Genomic DNA, 17,964 nt, shown 5'->3' with positions numbered 1-17,964 from the left:
GGAGAAAAAGGCTAGTTAACCAGTCCTCTTTAGAAGATTTGTATGGGCAGGAAAGATTGCATTTGGGAGAAATTTTAAGATAATCAAGCAACTCATTCATCACAAAGGCCGTACAAGATGATAGTATTACACCAGAAGCAAGTAAATATTTATTAGGCCAGAGGTAGTGGGATAAAGTTTGTTAGCTCATCCTAAATTGTTACCTTGGGATGATTATACTGGCACAACTACTGATACAATATGGACATGGGAAATTAACAGCACACTAAAAATGTCAAGATTACCTTTTGTTTTGGAAGGTTCTCTCCTTGTTTGCTTTTCTTTCACTTTTGCTAAAACCTGGGCACTTCAGCTACAGAAGCTGAGGGTTAGAGCCCTGTTCAGGAATTCTAAAAGTGGGGAGGAGGCTGGAACACACTCCCAGTGCCCCCATCTGTGCCATCTCCACGTCAAACAGTCCCACATTGAGAAGGAAGGTTTGAAGGGAAATTTGAAGGGTGTTCATAGCTGAAAGTGCTTAGAATATCCTCCATGATCAGAAACCGTACTGTATCAGTGCTCCTGGGATCCTAAGCACCTTACAATCTGCTTTCAGATTTTCCCTCTCGGTGTGGGAAAGTTTGAAGTCTAGCCGGAGCTCAGTGAGGTATTGGGGGGGTATCTGTATGTATACGCATTTGCCTACCCTCTTTAAACCCACGTGCATTCACCCAAACATCTGGAGGAGACTTATTTCCCCCCAAAATCTGAACACATCTTTTCAAGATGTGAAATCTGCATGGATATTATAATTGAGCAAGTCAGTTTACCAGCCAATTTTTTCATGGTCCAGTCCTGCTTCTGTCCTCCTGAGCTGTGAAAACTGATGAAGATCTTGAGGCAGGAGGTGAGACCTGCCATCTGAAGAGAGCATTGAGACATTCCATTTCTACAATCAGGACTGGCATCGATGTATTCAGCATCTGTGGGCAGTTGCCAAGGCCCCAGATCCCAGAAAGGTCCCACTGGCCTTACTGTCTGCAAGCCTCAATTTTAATATCCCACAATGTCCTTGACATAGTGCCTTTCCAGGAAATTTCCAGTGTGGTCCCACCACTGCTGCACTGTGAAACGTATGTATGTACAGTGGTACCTCGGGTTAAGTACTTAATTCGTTCTGGAGGTCCATACTTAACCTGAAACTGTTCTTAACCTGAAGCACCACTTTAACTAATGGGGCCTCCTGCTGCTGCTGCGCCGCCAGAGCACGATTTCTGTTCTCATCCTGAAGCAAAGTTCTTAACCTGAAGCACTATTTCTGGGTTAGCGGAGTCTGTAACCTGAAGCGTATGTAACCCAAGGTACCACTGGGTGTGTGTGTGTGTGTGTGCCATCTGCACACAAGAAGATCCTTTGCCAAAGGTCTCCCTTGAATCCCTGTATGTATCTATGGTGACTCATTCACAAAGCTTAGTACCTGATGAAATTCAGAGGTGGGCAAACTGTGGTCTTCAGCCAGGGCCGAGTTTAGGTTTGATGAGGCCCTAAGCTACTGAAGGTAATGGGGCCCTTTATATGTCCAGCTGTCCTTTGTCAACAACAAATTGTTGCTGTTTTTTGTGTTGAATATATGCTATATGGTAATTTATGGACCTAATAGGTATCTAAAGCCATTTGCATTAACAAATAGGAGCCTACACAACACAAAACTCTGTTGCTGTATGTAAGTTTTCTTTTATTTGTTTTTTATCTTATATTTTGGAAATGTACAGCCAGGTGGGTTTTTTTCCTTTAAATTTTTTTGGGGGCCCCCAAGAGAGTGGGGCCCTAAGCTATAGCTTGTTTAGCTTATACGTAAATCCGGCACTGTCTTCAGCCTTATTTCATGCAGCCCTTAGCCTAAATTTAAAAGCAGTTGAGAAACCTGTGAGGGAGGTCTAAAGGCTGGTGACCAAGGAAAGAACCTTTTCGCTTGTGGCTCCCTGACTGCAGAATGCACTCCCCAGTGATGACTGCCTGGTGCCAACATTAACATCTCTCAAGTGGCAGGTTAAAACCTGTATTTTCTCCCACACATCTGAAGGATTATAACTAGTTGGCTGATGGACTATTTGATGCAATAGCATTGCTGCTGAAGTTTTCTCCTGGGACTGTTTTGGAGTTATTTGGAGTTATTGCTTAGAGACTTCTCATAGTCAGTGACTAATATGTCAAATCATTAATTAATTATTATCAATATGTCATTAATTATTGTGAATAATAATGTATAGTGAATCACCTCAGGCAGTAGATGCTGGGGCCTGGGGGAGGCAGGAGTGGTATACCCACCCCCCGGCTGTTCCTCATGAGCCGCAACACCAACAACCATTCCCCTGTTTTGGAGGACAATCCTGTGTGGAAGAGGTGGAGAAAATTGATTCATTTCACATTTGAAGGCAAACCTCCCTAATTCACAATTTCTGAAAGAATATGTGAACCAAAACACAGTGGGGGGTTTTTTTAAAAAAAGATTTGCATTTCTTCAAATTTTGTAATTCCATTCTGCAGTGTACAGAAAAGCATATTCAAAAATGCATCACATTAGGGAAGATTGCTTTGTAGGAATGTGTAAATCAAGCAATATTGCTTATGAAACCGTATAAATGAGAAGATATTAACACTAAAGTTCCACAAAGACGGCTTCTTCTTCCCAGTAGTGATGTATGGAAGTGAGAGCTGGACCATAAAGAAAGCTGATCACCGAAGAATTGATGCTTTTGAGTTATGGTGCTAAAGGAGACTCTTGAGAGTCCCATGGACTGATCAAACCTCTCCATTCTGAAGGAAATCAGCCCTGAGTGCTCACTGGAAGGACAGATCCTGAAGCTGAGGCTCCAATACTTTGGCCACCTCATGAGAAGAGAAGACTCCCTGGAAAAGACCCTGATGTTGGGAACGATGGAGGGCACAAGGAGAAGGGGACGACAGAGGACGAGATGGTTGGACAGTATTCTCGAAGCTACCAGCATGAGTTTGACCAAACTGTGGGAGGCAGTGGAAGACAGGAGTGCCTGGCGTGCTCTGGTCCATGGGGTCACGAAGCGTTGGACACGTCTAAACGACTAAACAACAACAACAAATTAATATTTGAAAAATGAGAAACTGAGAGCCAATGTGGTATCGTGGTTAGAGTGTTGGACAAGGACCTGGAAGACCAGGGTTCAAATCCCCCATTTGGCCATGAAGCTCATTGGGTGACCTTGGGCCATTCACTGTCTCTCAGCCTAACTTACCTCACAGGTTGTTCCAGAGATAAAATGAGTAGGGAGAGAGCCACGCACATCATCTGGAGCAAATTGGTGAAGGAGGTGTATAAATGCAATAAATGAAAAAAATGGACTAGTCCGATACCTGTGCACACTGTTCAGCCTCCTTAGAGGCTCTTAAAATAGCTTGCTGCCCTAAGGTGTGCTGGAGGATGCTGTCATATTTCCATTGTTATAGTTAAGATTCAGCAGCCTTTCCAACTGACTTCTGTGGAATTGGGACGCAGGCTCCATCTTTGCATCAGGCAGCAAAATGACTTGGGTCAGCCCTGTCATCTGAGGTGACCAGTACACCATTGGCTTTACCGCATGCTTTTTTGTGGTGGTACTCACCAGTACCTCCTTTTTCGGTTATCCATGGCAGCCATTTTGTGCTGACACCCACAGCACTTCTTCGTTTGCAAGTTGGACACTTTGCTACAATTCCACTATAGGAGTGCTCATTCAATTTTTAAAAAGGGGAGAGGGAGAGACAGTTAAATGAGCACTCTCTACTGGAATTTTCCTTTTTCCTTTTAAAAATTAGTTTTGTTTGTTTTTTTGTTTGTTTAAATTGTGTTACAAAACAAACAGCTCAACAGGGAAAGGTACATCTATTGTTTCCACTTTCAATTCGTAGTCTTTTTCACAGTTTGTTTACATTTGGTGAGAGACACTTTTGTCATAGACATCTTGCAGTTGGGAAAGAGAGGGGGGAAAGAGAGATGGGGGTACTGATATTTTGTTCTATCACCTATTATTAGTGTATGGGTTTGTGTCAGCATCACGTGGGTAGGTCCTTTATGTATTTATTTATGTATTTATTTTTATTGAGCTTTTTACTTTTTTCATGGAAAAACTTCTAGGGTGGCATCAGTGAGGTTCAGCCACGTATGCATGTGTTGCTTACATTAAAAAAAAAAGTTTTTCACCGTGTCCCATTTGTCTACAGCACCTAGCCCAGTTGGATTGCTCTAGCTGGATCACAATAAATCAAGATTCACTTTGTAATGTTTTGGAGTTTCCTGGGAAAGATTGGTTGTTAAACAACGCTGTAAATGTTATTATTTAGCAAAAGTCATATCGTAACACTTTAAATGTATGGTGTGAATGTGGCTGTCAAAGGAGGAGCCTGGAGTTTATGAATATGTTACCTTAGTAGTCAGAAGCACATGGCTGGGGAAACTTTGCCCCTCCAGATGTTGCTGAACTCCAATTCCATCGGCTGCAGCCAGCATAACCACCGGTCATTGTTGATGGGAGTTATAGTCCATCAACATCTGGAGGGTACTTATAGCAGATGCATAGAAGAATGATGTGGTAATTTAAACCTCTTTCTGGGTAATCTGATGGCTAAATGTGTGAGAGATCATTGAAATGCCTGCACTGCTGGGAATTATTATTATTTTTTAAAATCAATTCTGCTTAAAAGTTGGCATTGAACTGAAATGTTATCAATAAGCTATTGCAGACTTTTTATTGTTCCTTTTTCACATTGTCTGGATTGTCATTTTGCTATTATTAACTTCTTATTTGTTGTTGCTAACCCTTCTGGGCTTCCTCTGGGAAGTAAAAACAGGACGCAAAACCTAAAATGAAATGAAATAAGATCAGGCTGTAAGTGAGTTTACTGAATGTACCAGCTACACTGAGGGAATCTTTAAAGCAGTTGCTCCTGATGTGCTTTTCCTTTTCCTTTAACTTCCTCCCTTCTCTTTTTTTTGCAATTCAATCACTGTCAGGCCAGCAATGAAAGGCTTTCCCTAAAGTCTTTGTTGTATCTGATAGATGGGTCTCTTCATACCTGACCCAGAACAAGCGCTTGTAAACTATCTCACTTCGTCCTTTTGTCTTTGCTGTGCTTGAACAATTTGGCTCTGTTGAAATAAACCATGTAGATAATAGAGAGGGAAATTAGGGAAGATTTATTTTGCAGATTTGTTTTGTACTTGGAGTTCTGCCCCCAAAAAGAGAGTAACAGACTTAACCAAAGGTAGCTATTTTTTGATGGGATCAGCTGACTGAAAAGGACACCATTTTGATTAAGCGCACTTGCTTGAATGCATTAGTTAGAGCAGCCTTGCATGGTTTTTGACTTTTCAAGCTTTGAACACAGGTCTACCAGGCTTAGAGGCCTGATACTGCAAAATGGGGTGGGGAAGGAGGAGTGATTGTCACTTTGCAGCCCACAATACATAAATGGAGGTTGCATTTCAAACTCTCCAACATTTCTCTGATGAAAACCAGGACTTCCCATTCCATAATGATAATTTTACTATTTATACCCCACACATCTTACTGGGTTGCCCCAGCCACTCTTGGTGGCTTCCAACATATATAAAAACCTAATAAAACATTAAACATTAAAAATCTTCCCAATGCAGGATTGCCTTCAGACAGCTCGGGGGTCAGATAACTCCATACCCCCCAACATTTCTCCAGTGAAAATAGGCACATCCTAAGGAAAAGTGAGACGTTCCGGGATCAAATCAGAAATTGGGATAGCTTCTCTAAATCAGGGACATCCCTGGAAAATAGGGGCACTTGGAGGGTCTGGTATTTGGCTTGATGCTCCAAGTGCAGGACTGAATTAGAGGTAGGGATGTGTGAATCAGTCAGTTTTGGTTTCCCATGATTCCAGTCTTAAATTCAGTTCTCCACATTTCCATAACAGTCTGCAAATTCCCTTTTTTAAAAAAATCCCTCATGAAACATTAAAAGCATTTTAGTGCAATTTTCTCCAATATTTTTATACTGTTGTAAACCACCGGGATATGTATTTTATGATGCAGCAGTATATACATATTTTTATAAATAAGCAATGTGTATTTTTGCAAGCAATTTTCCCTAATGTGGTGCATTTTTGTATGTTGTTTTCAGTAACATTTCCATTTTCATGGACACTTAACCTCAGTATATGCACTCCTGTCCACATGCCTTGGCTGGGGAATTGTATTGCAAAATTCAGAGAAGTGCAAATTTCAAAGTACGGTTGCGTTTTTGGTTCGTGTATTACTTCAGGAAGTTTGATTTAGGTAGATTAGCCTTTAGGTGTGAATGGAATGGAATTTCTCTTCATCCCCAATTAGAGGTATATATTAATGATCTCAGGGATACCCAGAGTTGTACCTTGGAGAAGTCCAGTCCTAGATGTTTTCATCTCAAATGGGGTAATGTACCTGAATGACTGATGCGGCAAACTGGAAACGTACCCTCTGGGCACCTTACTTCCAGGGAATGAAAGCTGGGGGTTTTAAAAGGGATTTTGAAGATGAAAAAGAGAGATGTGTTGTGATATAAGAATAAAAGTTCACACTCCCTCTATAAGTGATGCTTTGCTTATGGTGGAGATGGGAGGCACACAGCCCAAAGCTATTCAGTGGGAAGAGCCATAGCTCAGTGGTAGAGCATATGCTTTGCATGCAGAAGGTCCCAGGTAGGGATGGAAGAGACCCCTGCCTGAAATTCTGGAGAACCGCTGCCATTCACTGCAGAGCAAGATGGACCAATGGTTTGACTCAGCACAATACATCTTCCTATGTTCCTAAGTGAAGTCTCCAGAACAAATGGGTCCCTTCCACAGGATCACCCGCCCTTGAATTCAAGAGCAAACAAAAAAAAGTGTTCCTTTCTTCAATGCTGCTTAGTTCTTAAGAAACAGTCCACACAATCAGATTTTCTTGGTTCCTGGACAAAGGCTCTGCAGTCAGAAACTAGGAATGCACAAGGGGAGGAAATTATACCCCTTCGTTGACTCCAGTAATGCACTCCAGCCATGGCCACGGTTAAACGTTTCATTCATCCTGTTAAGTCATTCCTTGGAATTAAAATGCCTTTTTCCTCATTGCTGATTAGGAAGAAGTTCGTTTGTTTCAATACACTGGAACCTCGGAAGCCAAATTCCTGTAAACCTGAACGTTTCGGCTCCCAAATGATAAAAAACCGGTGGGGACGGGACCGGAAGTATTGTTATTGTTCCAGTTTTTGAATGATTTTCGGAAGCTGAATGTCCAGCGTGGCTTCCGTGGCTTCTGATTGGCTGCAGGATGCTCCTGCAGCCAATCGGAAGCCGCGCCTTGGAAGTCAAACTTTTGGGAAGTTGAACAGACTTCCAGAACAGATTCCATTCGATTTCCAAGGTACCTCTGCAGCTCCCATTGGATGCCATTTGCCATTCATTCCAAGGGGAAGCCCAACTGTCTCCTCCTTATAACTTTAGGGAACTGTGCTAAGTCTCATAGTAACAACTATGGCAATACTCATGAGAGCCACCGTTGGGGATAAATCCCTCCTGTAGTGTGTGTTGCATAGGGTGACCTTGAATCTTACTTTATAGAGGACAGCCCACTATTTGAAAGCACCTTCTGAAGTTCAAATGTGTTTTAGCGCAGAACCACGCCATATATTCAACATATATGACTTCCCCCAAAGGATCCTGGGAACTGCAGTTACCTCCTCACAGGCCTGAAATTCCCAAACTATAGTTCCCAGGATTCTTTGGGGAAAGTTGCATGTTTCATAAATGTGTTAGGTGTGCTTTAAAATGTATTGTGTGGATCTTTCCTTGGATTAAGGCTGGATCTATACAGATAAAAAAAACGCTATAGAAAATAATGCTATAAAAGCTCTTAATGGAAAATCCCATTGGACGATGGATTACTGCTCCACAGCAGCATCTGGTTTGCATGTTTATAATGCAGTTATAACGATATAATGGACAAATGTAGCTAAGTCCCAAGATGGAACCTTGAAGCTGCCCTTTAGCAACACCTGAGCAGCATGAGCAGCAGACTGAGCAGGTAGGGACACATAACACCTGGGCACGACCACCTTCCCTGCTCTGGTAAGATTTATTCTATTTAAATGATAGTAATTTTTCTACACATATAAATTGTCAGGGTTGGAGTCAGGCATAGGACAGTGACAAGAACAATAAATCATCCGAGGCCAGTGAAGTTAGCTCTTTATTCAAGGAAACAAACCACAGCTCAGTCCTAGTGGTCTCAGCAACTATTTCTAGGAGGTCTTCCCCAAGGAAGCAGTTGCGAGGACTGAAAGTCCCCACTTTCCCAGTGCCCTAGGACTCTTCCTCTCCAGGGTCTTCCCCACCACACTTTCTGAGGTTGTGTCTGTGCACAACCCCCCACTGCTCTGCCTGTTTCATTTCTCTGTGAGTTTTAGGGGACCAGGGGGAGGGGAACTGGTCATGGCAGGAGGGGGAGACTCCCTGGATTCTTCAGCATCCTGTCTCTACTCTGCCTCTTGGCCACCCTCCCCTCCAGCCTCTGCCTCAGCCTCGGAGTCTGAACTGTTCTCTGCCACAGCCTCTTCCTGCTCACTAAACCCTGCCACCTCTCCTGCTGCTGACACCTCCTCCTCCTGAACCAGCCACTTACTGGGTCTCAATTTCAACTGCAGTGCTGTCCCAGCTCTCTGAGTGTTAAAACCTGCCATGTCCTAACTAGGCAAGCTGCTTGATTAGAAAGCTGTTTAAAAACCCATTTGGCTCTCCGCCCAAACTGCAGCCTTTGCATTTGGCATCTGCAGAAGGGTTTGTTTTCTTAGCTGATTCTCTCTTGGCGCTATTTGGACGTTGCCCATGTATCTTGGGGTGATTGTGCTGCCGAGACTCAGAGGCAGGAGGACTTGGATACGGGCTCGCTTTGCCAGCGTTCAGCCCATCTCTGCGGGTTCTCCTTTCTTTCTCTTCCCCTGCTTTTTTTTGTTTGCAGGATGGTTGCCAACGATGGAACACTTCCCATTTAAACGGCTGCTTAGCTCAGGAGTCACCAAAGTGTGTCCGCCAGTATCTACTACAGCGTTCGCAAAAGGTCTCAGTAAATAGCCCCTCCAAAATCGACAATTCATGTGAGGCTGCCTGTTCTTCTTCCTCAGTTCCTGCATTGAGTTGGAACAAACTAGTTTCATAGGATCATCTATTTGTGAAGAGCTCTCCATACTTTGCCATGATGAAGGTTTCAGATTCAATCCCTGGTGTTGCCAGCAGTGGCACAGTGGCAAATTCGGAAGTGCAGGGTCCTTCATGATAGTCACAGCCACAACCTTGTTAAGATTATACAACCTTCTACAATAAACTTACAATTATGCAACAACAATAATTAGGGATATTTAGCAATGGTCAATCCAGATCTCCAGGTGTCGCCTTTTAGCTAGATCTAATATTTTCCGTGCACATACATGAGGAAATGGTTTGGAGTGCTCTCATAGCTTCTTTTGGAGTGACTTTAGTTGTGTTCTCCATGAAGTCCCATTGCATATCATACCCTTGAAACTGAAGCATCTTGTGTTTTCAGTGTCCCAGAGTGTTTGCTTTGGAGCATACAGTGCCTAAAAAGCTCCCAGTTCCTGCTGATTGGGTAATACTGGCATATCCTAGACACTTCAGTAGGGACTCCGCTGCAGAAATAGTAATGGGTGTTTGATACCACCACCACTGCATGAATGGATCTTAGTTATTTCAAAGTTCTTGGATAGAAGAGCTGGAGAAATCTTTATACAATCTTGGACAAGCAGCTTATTTATAACCTGGCTCATTCTGAGGTAGCATTGTACATCGGCTTTATGCCAGAGTTTGGAGAGATGATCTCCCCAGTACTGGATTAAAGTTCATGCATAGTGAGCTACAGAGTAGAGGCCCTGTGACATATTCAAGGTCCTTGTGGAGTATTTTTGTTTGAATGGCCATCATCGTATCCTCAGTGGTGGAGCTTCATGCTCAGGCACTGGGGGGTGGAGAGCAGGAGGGGGCAGGACTGGCGTGTGTCCTGGGGGTGTGGCGTGGCGCCCAGCACGGGTGGGGGAGCAGCTACGATGGCACCCCACCGGGATCGCGCTGCTGGGAGCGGTGCGCTCCCCCGCACTCCTCTTCCTCTGCCAGTGTATATCCCTGGCCCTGTATTCTTTTAAACTTCTCCATATCCCAAAGAAGCTTTCCAAAAATGCTTCTTGAACTTCATGCTCAGGGCCAATCAGATCAACAGAGGAACAGACTACTGAGGAAGCCTGGTGGCGCAGTTAAACAAATGGTCATCAGTTGCAGCAGCATTTTGAGGGATGAAAATGCTCCAAATGCACACCCACCAATGATGGGATAGGGATACTTTGCCTTCTTGTTACTCCCCTCTTTGCATACCAAGGATGAGTGTGGAATATCCTACTACAAATACGCAACCTGTCACGCATTGCCGAAAGCTGTTGCCTGCCTGCTAAGCAGTCTGTTCATTTACTCTGCGATAATTTGTCCTGTGATGGAACTGTGAGAGTGCTTGTTCTTCTGGCTACAGATATATTAGAAAAACAATATTTGTTTCCCTCACCCCACCCTGCAATATTGCTATCAGAAGCCTCAGCATCTGAAACTGCAAGCTGAGACTGATTATATCTCTGTGTAAATTACTGAAAATTATTTCTAAATTTGCACCTAGACATACACATTAGCAGCTGTAAATTTCATGCCACTCGGGGCCCTCTTAGGAGCCGACACACAACAGAACACCCTGGTGCTACAATCCAAATTACAATCTTCCTCTGTTTTGGTGATGCTGCGTAAGCGATGATATGTGAAAAGCCACAGTCACATTTCGAGTGTCTGGGTTTGTTTTTGTCTATGTATTAAAGAGCAGCTGCTGTGTAGAAGATGGGGTGGGAATAAAGATCAGGCCATAGGGGCTACTTTTCCAGAATCTATGTACCAAACCACCCCATCACAAAGCTGCCCTTTACCACAGGAGACAAGCATTACCTTCTTCCAGTGCCATGATATTGTTTCTTGGTTGGTAGAAGAGCATCATTATGACATGCACACAGATTCAGCAGATGAAGCAAAAAGCTTATTTCCTCTCCTGCGTCAAGCCTAGAGGGATGTGTTGGCTGCCAGCTATGTCACCCACAGCACTGGTTAACTCTGCTTGGTCTCGCGTCTTACCGCTGAGCACCATAATGGCCTTCAATAACACAGAACGTTGTGTTTTGTCTCTCTGCATCTGCGTACATTCCTTTTTCCGGCAACCAAGGAAAGCTAAGGCAGATGCTTCCATAGAACCATACGTCCAGATTGCCCTGCCTGCTTGCTGCCTTGAAAGGACCCTACCTTCTCTCTCCTCTTTTCTTAAAGGACCCTGCTAACCTCTAGTCTGAAGCAGCTAGCCCTGGAGACTTAATGGAGATTCAAACCTGCTGACTTCTAGTTCCAGGTAACCAACCAGCTGCCATTTGGTTTTGTACGTTTCTGGGAATGGCATAATAAACCTGGAGTCAAAAATGGGAGGAGGAAGGAAGCAAATAATGAAGATAGGGTTTGGGTTAACCCTTACTGTGCTAATTCACCTTGCTGGGTCACCTTAGAAACCCACCAGTTAGGTAGTTTTAGACTCTAGGTTTATGGGTCTTATGGATGGTTTGCCTCCAGAAATTTGTATTAGTTTGTTTACTTCAAAATGTGGTAAACCAGCCCTGCTGATCTCATTCTCCTGAGCAGGGCCTTGGACCTCTTGACCCCAAATTCTACCTTAACAGCAAGCACCGCTGGTATCCACTTGATGGGGAAATAATTTCTTGAGCTGGTTTTAAGGCAACAGGCCATACAGTGTTGCTTTCCTTCTTATTTGTTTATTCATTTTTTTAAACTGAATGGCACACTCATGAAAATATTTAAAGGAGAGGAAAGATCCTTGAGTTTTCAGCAGCTGCACTTGAGCCTAATATTATAAAAGGAAGCATGATCCCTTGTGTGAGAGAACTTTTGATGGACATTGGGGTATTTAAAATGTGTGTGTGTGTTGTCAGAGACAGAGGGGGAGAGAGAGAGAGATGTGTTGGCTGTCATGAATATTATAGTAGAAAGAGAAACCCCCCTGGGCTGAAAACCTGTCTCCTTGACATTGTTTATAGCAGATCAAGAGCTCCTCAGAGTACTAATTGCTTTAATGGTGTAAGCAAACTCCTTCAGTTACTTGAGGAAATCTCCCTGTTGAGATAAAGGTCTTGTTGAAGCTAGCATAACACAGTAGCTGAGCCTGCAGTACTTTTACTCATTTACCTGGGAGCAGTGCTTGGTTTTCTAAAAAATTTTTTAGGGGTACTCTCATTTTCCTACTCATATTGAAATACTGCCCCTCAATGAGGCCAAACTTAGATTCACAAAATGTTTAGGCGTATGCGTACCCCTGTGTACCCCCAGAAAAAAGCACTGCCTGGGAGCGAATCCTATCGAACTCAGCAGGGCTTACTTCTGAGTAGGCAGGTGTCAGCTTGCATTGAAAGAGTCTTGCACTCCGACTTGGGAAGCCTCTCTTTTGAATCTTGGGTCTCTGCCGTGAACTTACTATGTAGATACAGCCAGCCTCCAGTCCTCATCTGCACTATAATATAACCCACATCTGTACTCACTTCACAGGGTCATAGTGAGGACTGCAGTAATGTGTCTGAAGTGCTCTGATCCCTCTGAAGCAGGGGTGTAGGGGCCTGTCACCTTCCAGATGTTGGTGGACTCAATACCCAGCAGCCAGCAGAGCCACCAGTCAAGGCTGATGGGAGTTGTAGTCCATCCACATCTGGAGGGCAGCAGTTCCTCATCCCTGCTCTCAAGTAGTGTATAAAAGCTAAGGTATTAATGATGTTATTACTGTGGTGTATTTTCCCTGGAATAACTGAGCACAGGGGGCACTGAGGAGAAAGGAGGAACATACCAAAGCTAGGCTTCCCCTTTCTAATCTCATTTTCATATTGGACAGCACTCTAGAATATTCAATAGTTGCTCTGCAAGGAGAAATTGAGCAGGTGGAAACTTTTCCTATCACTGCACCTATGGTGGTAATAAAACTTCACCTACTGAATTTCTGCCTGTTTAGCAGGGTTGGGGAACTTCCAGTGTTGTTGGACCACAACTCCCATCATCCCTGACTATGGGCCATGCCAAGCAACAGCTGGAGGACCACAGTTTCCTCATCACTGGTTAAAGGCACAGGAGCCATTCCTGGGTGTGAGTGTGTGAATTGTCGGCAACCCTAAGTGTAACCCAACACAAGCTTTCCTAATTGCTATCCTTGCCAGATGCAAAGAAGAAAAGAAGCTGTATAGTTGGCATGAGGTGGACTTGTTTTGTTTTCTTTTTTTTAAAATGCATCTACAGGGACCCTGTTTTGAATGTTTGCCTTCTGTTAGGATCTAACTTCTTCCTTCCATGCCACAGGACCAATCATGGTCAAGGTTCTCCACATCTGCCTTTTAAGAAAACAAACAAACATGGGGCCTTCCAGTCATAAAACCCTGAGCTTACATTAGACCACATCTGCACTGTATATTTAAGGCAGTATCATACCACTTTAAATGGGTATGGCTTCCCCCAAAGAATCATGGGAAGTATAGTTTGTTAAGGCTGCTGAGAGGATACCACCTACTACCCTCACAGAGCTATATTTATCAGAGTGGCTTAACAATTAATCCCTCTTCCCAGGGAACTCTGAGAAATGGTAGGTCTCTGAAGGGACCAGGAGATCTCCTAACAACTCCCAGCACCCGTAAAATTGTATGAGCCATGCAGGGGAATTCTCTCCTTTATATGCTCGTTTTCTGAGGGAGAGGGTTTTTGCACACAGATATGTGACCCACACACAGGCAAGCCCCACTCCAAACATTTAAAGCACACCCATTGCACATTGGAAGCACATGGCTTTCCGTTCTCAGTACCCTTAAACTACAGTTCCCAGGATTCACTGGGGGAAGTCATGTGCTTTAAATATGTGGTGTGGATCTGCCCACACACATACCTGCAACCTGAAATGGTACAGTCCAGGAAAAGCTTGACCACTGCATCCTGCTGTATAAACATGGCTCTCAGCGAGAGAAAAAGCAGACCCTCTTGTATGGCGAGCGCCAAGAGGATATATTTTCTTTTTCCATGTGCCCAAAAGGGAAAGCTGTTCCAAGCAAAATGTCTGGGTCTGAGGAGTTTCCACCACAGCGGTTGATCAGGTTCTTGTTGAGACTAGCACTGTGTGCAAATGGCCTCTCAAAACTCTCTTCACTCTATTCGTAGTCTGAGAAATTAGAAAGGGTGAACCATTTCATTCAATCTCTCTAGAGCAGTGGTTCCCAACTTTTTTGGGCCATGCCCCACCTAAGCATCTCTAAAATCCTGATGGTACAGTGGTACCTTGGGTTAAGAACTTAATTTGTTCTGGAGGTCTGTTCTTAACCTGAAACTGTTCTTAACCTGAAGCACCACTTTAGCTAATGGGGCCTCCTGCTGCCGCCGGGCCACTGGCGCGCGATTTCTGTTCTTATCCTGAAACAAAGTTCTTAACCTGAGGTAATATTTCTGGGTTAGCGGAGTCTGTAACCTGAAGCATCTGTAACCTGAAGTGTATGTAACCCGAGGTACCACTGTAATTCTTATTATTCAAAAAGTGGACTCCTATTCACATGGAGGAAGCCTAAAAGGCCATTAACAATTGTTAATAACTCATTCTCGAATTGCCCCCCTTAAAAATCTAATTGCCCCCCTGTGGGGCATGTGCCCCATGTTGGGAACCACGGCTCTAGAGAGAGGAGAAATTCTCCAACAGTTTCTCAAGTGTGAGGCTCACCATTAACAGTGACAAGAACTCAAAGGTGTTTTTCTTTTTCTTTTTTGCTGCCACTGCAAATGAGGCCAGTAGCAAATGTGCCTTCTGCCTGGCTGCAATTTGGTCTCTTCCAAAAGAGAAGTGTCTCAGAAGGGGAGGTGGAGCCACTGGACCAACTTCCTGGCAGCTGGGTCAATTTTGCCTACCAAAGGGAGAGCAGGAGGTCAGCGTGGGGAGGTTAGTGTGGCCCAAACGCACTACCCTCTCTCATAACACTAGCACTCATGCACAGTGACACTGTGTTGCCCCTAAGATGGGGGGAGGCATCATGCATATGTGGAATGCCCTCCCATCAGATGTCAAAGAGATAAACAACTACCTGACATTTAGAAGACATCTGAAGGCAGCCCTGTTCAGGGAAGTTTTTAATGTGTGACATTTTAATGTATTTCTAATCTTTGTTGGAAGCCGCCCAGAGTGGCTGGGGAGGCCCAGATGGGCGGGTTACTAATAATAATAATAATAATAATAATAATAATAATAATAATAATAATAATACTTTACGTCCTGCACACTTCACACAATGTCACAAACATCTCCGAATGCTCCCCAGGCTGGTGCAGCCTTCTGCGACATTGCACTGGGGCCCCTCAATATTGGGAGGGCTGAGCCCCCTTCAAACAATTATTGAGAGTTTGGAAGACAACTCCACCCCCTAGAGTTGGCACACCTGCTCACTGACTATCAGTGAAGCTGAATGTTGGAAAATTCACAACTGATAAAAGAAAGCAGTGCGTAGTTAAGCTGTAGAAATTGCTGCCACAAAAGGCAGTGATAGCCACCAAACTGGATGGCTTAAAAAGAAGTCATGGAGGATAAGACTATCAATGGCTACCAGCCATAGTGGCTATGCTCTGCCTCGAGGGCCGGAAACAGTAATGCTTCTGGCCAGTGGGTTGCAAGCTGACCTTTGCTGAATCACACTATCATCTTTTCTTTCGTATATATATTTTATTAAATTTTCTGTTTTCCAATTTAAGATACTCATTTTTACATCCTTAAGATATCAATGACTTCCCTTCTTCTCTTTCCATGGTTCATTTTGCATATCATAAATCCCTGCATATTTTACAGAAATTATACAATTCAGCATTCCATTATTGCATCCATCAAAGCTTATTTACACTGCTGAATTTATCTTAATGCTGCCAGCGTACACCATTCTTTCCCATATATCCAATAAATATTTTCCAATCTTCTCTAAACGTATGTTCTTCTTGTTCCCTTATTCTATATGTTAAGTCCGCAAGCTGTGCATATTCTGTCAACTTCAGCTGCCATTCTTCTTTAGTTGGGACCTTGCTCGTTTTCCATTTGAGGGCTAACAAAACATGGGCCGCAGTAGTCGCATACATAAATAACCACCATCTTCTTCCTACTGTGCTCTCTAGCTTTTAGGACCAGCTTCCATCTTTTGGCTCCATTTGTATAGTTGCCTCAGAGGCAGCTGCTTCCTTCACCCATTGACAAAGTTACCTGGTGGTGGTGGTGGTGTTGGTGTTGCTAATCTGGTTGCAGTAGAGGCTGCTCCATTAAGACAAATGGGGCACTGCCCCACAAACCCCCAGCTTCCCTCAGCCAGTCCTCACCTGCCTGCCTTCTTACTTACAAGCAGCCAGGGGAGAGCACAGCCTATCAGCTTCCTCCTCGTTACCTTAGTGCCGCCATTGGAGAACACAAGACAGAGGAGAATGGGTTGACTCTGCCTGTCATTGGCTCTCGCACCACCTGCTGTTGGTCTCCCTGCCTTCCGCCCTACCGGTCCCAAAGGGCACCACCCACTGCTGATTGGCTCCAGGCAGCTGCCATTTAAGTTCCAGTACTGTCTCAAAGCAGCACCACATCACAGGTGCTAGAGGAATTAACATGGTAGCCAGGGCCAGCCCAAGACTTTTGGGCACCTGAGGCAAGACATGCCACCAATGCTTCCCCATGCAGATCCAGGCACATGCTCCAGTGGAGAGGTAGGCGCATACCATCCAAGCTGGTTTGCCTCATGTCACCTCATTGGTGTGCCAGCTGTTATGGTGGCAAGCTAGCTTAGGGGCTGCAGGGCAGACCACATGGCACACCTTTCTAGCCACTCCCCCCCCTCAGAATTTGCCGCCTGAAGCAGCTGCCTCACTCTGCCTCATGATAGGAAGCTACCAGACTTAGTGCCAGAAAAAAATTAAAGGAGGTCCTGGAAATGTGCTTGGCTGCCTAAGAGCCCTTCTGGAGTAATGGGGTCCTGGTAGATGCCAAAGCATATCACATGGTGATGCCAGGACTGTTGTGTTTAAGAAAGAAAGAAAGAAAAACAGAAGGAGAGAAGGTGAATGACTGGGTGGAAATGAGGACAAGGGATCCTTTGCACAAAAACAGCTGGGTAATAGGCCTAAACAGCTTGTTAACATTAATTGCAGCTTACTGAAAGTAATCACAGTTTACTGCACCTTTGGGGGCAAACAGTAGCTCTGGTGGGGGTGATTTTTCTAGCAGGAAACCAGCACAAGGAACAATGTGGATCAGAAGTGTGACGCTGTATTAAGGCACTGCTGGCTGCTTTTGGTTCAAAACAAAAGTGAATTAATTAGACACACACGCACACAATGTGCTTTGGCTCACAAAGTCCTCCTGTCCTGTCCTCTTTGGGCAATTGATGATCCAGAGAGAAATGGAGAAAGATAGGCCTATTCAGAAAATCGATTTATAGGCTGGGTCCTGGGTGCTTGAAGATGACAGCTCTAAGCTATGTTTTCTTTCAAGAGTGAAACGCTAGCTCCCATTACAGCAGACACGAGGTGCACCAGTGAAGACCTGTTCTCTTTATGGGGCTTTCAGATTTTCCAAAATCTGGCTGTTCTTTCCAATATAAGGTGCACATTTACTTGGACGGAAATCCCTTTGCATTCGTTTGTATAAAACTCAGACACCTTCAGTGCATCCGTGCGTTCAGCTAATAACCTGGTTTTGCCCTTCAATGCACACATACCTCTGCCTAATGGGGCTGACATAAATAATTCTGCCAGCTCCTCCTTCTTAGAATATAACTTGGGAAACAGGCTGGTCCAAAC

General features: G+C 44.2%; 1 protein-coding gene across 5 annotated transcripts in view; it reads left to right on the top strand.

The window, feature by feature from the left end:
• Window positions 1-17,964, top strand: part of ACAN (aggrecan) — an 80,696-nt gene that overhangs the window by 19,783 nt on the left and 42,949 nt on the right. Inside the window, exon 2 of one of the 5 annotated variants that reach the window (XM_083586119.1) lies at window positions 11,398-11,476. The exons of 3 other annotated variants lie outside the window; for them this stretch is intronic. The gene's annotated coding sequence lies outside the window, so the exon portion shown is untranslated. Of the gene's footprint in view, window positions 1-11,087; window positions 11,477-17,964 lie in introns of those variants that run through there. One more of the 5 variants, XM_083586121.1, reaches the window with a different exon arrangement.

This window comes from Podarcis filfolensis (genome assembly GCF_964270895.1).
Source record: "Podarcis filfolensis genome assembly, chromosome: 14".
Lineage (NCBI taxonomy): Eukaryota > Metazoa > Chordata > Lepidosauria > Squamata > Lacertidae > Podarcis > Podarcis filfolensis.
Note: the sequence above shows the minus strand (reverse complement) of the source record. Positions and strands in the feature narration are given on the sequence as shown.